This window comes from Physeter macrocephalus, chromosome 6 (genome assembly GCF_002837175.3).
Source record: "Physeter macrocephalus isolate SW-GA chromosome 6, ASM283717v5, whole genome shotgun sequence".
Taxonomy (NCBI): Eukaryota; Metazoa; Chordata; class Mammalia; order Artiodactyla; family Physeteridae; genus Physeter; species Physeter macrocephalus.
The window spans coordinates 31,729,847-31,734,270 of NC_041219.1; the positions used below are offsets into that span (position 1 = coordinate 31,729,847).

General features: G+C 39.2%; 1 non-coding gene across 1 annotated transcript; it reads left to right on the forward strand.

Annotated features, from left to right (window-relative positions):
• The first annotated feature begins 1,408 nt into the window (after positions 1 to 1,408).
• Positions 1,409 to 1,539, forward strand: LOC112065939 (small nucleolar RNA SNORA18). The gene has a single exon (XR_002892332.1). It is a non-coding gene; the product is annotated as a small nucleolar RNA SNORA18 (small nucleolar RNA).
• Positions 1,540 to 4,424: the final 2,885 nt, after the last annotated feature.

Below are 4,424 nucleotides of genomic sequence, written 5' to 3' on the forward strand. Positions count from 1 at the left end.
ACATGCCACGGAGCGGCTGGGCCCGTGAGCCATGGCGGCTGGGCCCGTGAGCCATGGCCGCTGAGCCTGCGCTCTGCATCGGGAACGGGAGAGGCCACAACAGTGAGAGGCCCGCGTTCAGAAAAAAAAAAAAAAAAACTACAGGGGCTTCCCTCCTTGCGCAGTGGTTAAGAATCCGCCTGCCAATGCAAGGAACACGGGTTCAATCCCTGGTCCAGGAAGATCTCACATGCCACGGAGCAACTAAGTCCATGTACCACAACTACTGAGCCTGCGCTCTAGAGCCCATGAGCCACAACTACTGAGCCCACGTGCCGCAACTACTGAAGCCCGTGTGCCTAGAGCTCGTGCTCCGCAACAAGAGAAGCCACCACAATGAGAAGCCTGCACACCACAATGAAGACTGGCCCCCGCTCGGCGCAACTAGAGAAAGCCCATGAGCAGTAAGGAAGACCCAATGCAGCCAAAAATAAATTAAATAAATTTATAAAATATAATAATAAAATAAAAATCTATAGCCTTTCTATAATCAACAAAAACTGATTTGAAAATGTAATAGAGAAGAAAGCCAAATTCAATTCCAATGAAACCTTGAATTACTTAGGAAAAAACTTAAAAGTATGAAATTTCTTGAAGATAACCATATAATTTTAATGAAGGCTGTGAAAGATATTCCTAGATAAAAAGGTTCAACATTATACAGATATTAATGCTCCCCAAGTTAAATAAAAAATGTGATGCAATTTTAGTCAAAATTCCAACTGGATATTTTATAGAATTGGCAAGCTAGTTTTAAAGTTCATCTATGAGATGTGCCAAAAACGTCAACATTTTCTTTTTAGAAAAAAGAACAAGAAGCAGGACTTACTTTGCCAAGTATCAAAATGTATTATGAAGTCACAATAATTGAAATAATGTGAAAAACATTATTGTGAAAAACAGCCAATGATCTTAGAATGTGATAAATGAGGCACTTAAAATCATACAGGTACTGACAGATTATTTAATAAATGGTGTTGGGACAAGGAGCTATCCATTTGAAAAAAAGGAAAACTAAATGCCTTCCTCACACCATACTTAAAAATAAATTCCACATGTATTTAAGATGTAAATTTTTTAAAGGATAAACCAAAAATGGGAAAATATATGTATAATCTTGGGAGGAGAAAACTGTCTTGACAAAACATAAAACCCAAAATATATTATGTGTATGGCAGAAGACATAAAGTCGAAAAGCAAGCAAATTATGACAAAATATATTTGCAACTGATATAATAAAATTTTATACTTTATTTTACTTTGTATACATATATATCAGTTTATCTGAATTATTTAAATATAGACAAATATATTAAATAGATATATATTCATACAAAGAACCTATCAATCAGTAAAAAACAACCCTATAGTTGAGGTCTATCCCTATGGGGCTTTTCCTGTAGACTCACATTGTTGGAAATGCCTCACAGAGTAACTGTGTGGTTTTGCTTCACTCACAGAACTGTTTGTTAGATCTTTGGAAAGAACTACAAGATCTGCTAAAAGTATGAAAGACCTAGTAGTTAAATTTTTTTACCTTAGGTATTGGCATATCCCACAGTCTATATTATTCTGGGTGTGATAGCTTTGGAGCGAATATGATTTGAACTCATTAGTTTTTGAGGGTGTCTGAAACTGAAAACCAGGCAAATCCATTTACTCTGAGCCTATAAGTGGTCCTAAAGTAAATTACATGAAGAAATTAGATCCCCAAGATTCTAGTGGGGAACTGTTTGATGTTATCAATGTGTCCATATTCAAGTGGAGACAAAAGAAGTCCAACTAAAAGAATTATGGGCTAACTGATAGGACAACTGTGGATTAAGCATAGCTTCTTTTTAAAAGGGCTGTCTTGAAGATAAACCCTGACTCAAACTTTGGAGGAACTAAGGTGACCCTGATGGACAGTGGAGGCGATCACATGTAAAATTCTTTAAATAAAAATTTATTGACTTTAGTTCAGGGATAAATCAAGAGCCTTGGATGAGCATACACATACTACTATATACAAGGTAGATAACCAACAAGGACCTACTGTATAGCTACTCTACTCAATATTCTGTGATAACCAATATGAGAAAAGAATCTAAAAAAGAATAAAAAGGGAATTCCCTGGCAGTTCAGTGGTTAGGGCTCTGCGCTTTCACTGCCAAGGAAGGGCATGGGTTCAATCCCTGATTGGGGAACTGAGATCCCACATGCCACGCAGCATGGTCATTAAATAAATAAATAAATAATAAAAAAGAATAAATATATGTATATGTATTCAATATAACTGAATCACTTTGCTGTACACCTGAAACTAACACAACATTGTAAATCAACTATATTCCAATAAAATTAAAATATTTTTAAAAATTTATTGACTTTAAATAATTTGTCTAATGTTATAAATAATATTTTTAAATGCTTTACACTATAAAAAAAAATTGACCATCTAATTAAAAATTACCCAACTGGGGCTTCGCTGGTGGCACAGTGGTTGAGAAGCCGCCTGCCAATACAGGGGACATGGGTTCAAACCCTCCGGGAAGATCCCACATGCCACAGAGCAACTAAGCCTGTGCACCACTCCTACTGAGCCTGCACTCTAGAGCCCACGAGCCACAACTACTGAAGCCCACGCACATACAGCCTGTGCTCCGCAACAGGATAAGCCACTGCATTGAAAAGCCCGCGCACCTCAACAAAGAGTAGCCCCCGCTCGCCACAACTAGAGAAAGCCTGTGAGCAGCAATGAAGCCCCAACGCAGACAAAAATAAAATAAATAAATTTTTTTTTTTAATTACCCAACTGAAAATAGGTAGGGCTTCCCAGGTGGCACAGTGGTTTAGAGTCTGCCTGCCAATGCAGCGGACACAGGTTCATGCCCTGGTCCGGGAGGATCCCACATGCCGCAGAGCAACTGGGCCCATGCACCACAACTACTGAGCTTGTGCTCTAGAGCTTGCAAGCCACAACTACTGAAGCCCGCGCACCTGGAGCCCATGCTTTGCAACAGAAGAAGCCACTGCAATGAGAAGCCTGCACACTGCAATGAAGAGTAGCTCCCGCTCGCCGCAACTAGAGAAAGCCCGCATGTAGCAACGAAGACCCAACGCAGCCAAAAATAAATAAATAAATAAGAAAGAAAGAAAGAGAGAAAGAAAATAGGTAAAGAATATAAGCATACAACTTGCAGATGACAAGATACAAATGTTCAAAACCCCATATGAAATATTGTTCATATGAATAAACTCAGTTAATAAAATAATGAGATATAAAGTTAAGAGTAAGTTAATAAATCAAGTTAATAAGATAACAAGGTGTCAGTTTTTTTATAAATTTATTTACTTATTTATTTTTGGCTGCATTGGGTCTTTGTTGCTGCGCACGGGCTTTCTCTAGTTGCGGCGAGCGGGGGCTACTCTTCTTTGCAGTAAGCAGGCTTCCCATTGCAGTGGTTTCTCTTGTTGCAAAGCACAGGCTCTAGGCACACGGGCTTCAGTAGTTGTGGTATGCGGGCTCAGTAGTTGTGGTGCACAGGCTTAGTTGCTCTGCAGCATGTGGGATCTTCCCGGACCAGGGATCGAACCCGTGTCCCTTGCATTGGCAGGAGGATTGTTAACCACTGCGCCACCAGGGAAGTCCCAAGGCATCAACTTTTGACTATTATTCTAAGTCAGAAACCGTAAAGGGCCTGTGATTTTACCCTACCTGCAAGCTAACAAATTAGCTTACCACAGTATAATATACATTCTGACAAAAGAATATAAGGCACCCCCTAAACAAAATAGATGCTCTGATCAGCAAATACATGTATAAAAGTTGTTTGGTGCTTATGTTCCTAATTTTAAGCAACTGGCTTTCTGGTATATGCATCAGTCTCTTAGAAGTTTGGTTACTGTGAGTCAATCACCACACATTAGATCAACTCTGAATGTTAACTGATACAGTGATATTCTTGGACCTGCAAGTCTGGGAACAGAGTCAGGACCCATATTGATTACATCAAGGTACTGTCGACCTGCTGGACAATCAGCCTTTCCCAAAGACATCTATCTCTCTGATCCTTTGCAGGCCTTCATCAAATCAGAACATTTTCAGCTGTTGCTCTTTTGAGATCACTTCCAACCTCTCTCATTATCATAGTCATTTCCAGTTTGTTAGTACTGGTTAAAAAATATCATCCAAACTTGAACACACTACTCTAGACACAATCTGAACAGCACAGAATATATCATCTGCACTGGACCCTATTCTTGTCTGAATGTGCCCTAAATATGAACTGGCTTTTTCACCAGCTGCTATACTTGTAGAATCTTCTCAAGCTTGTATTTAACCCCAACTCCCAAGTCTTTTTCACATGGGAAAGGAAGATAATAAACGTAGATGAGAGCTTGTG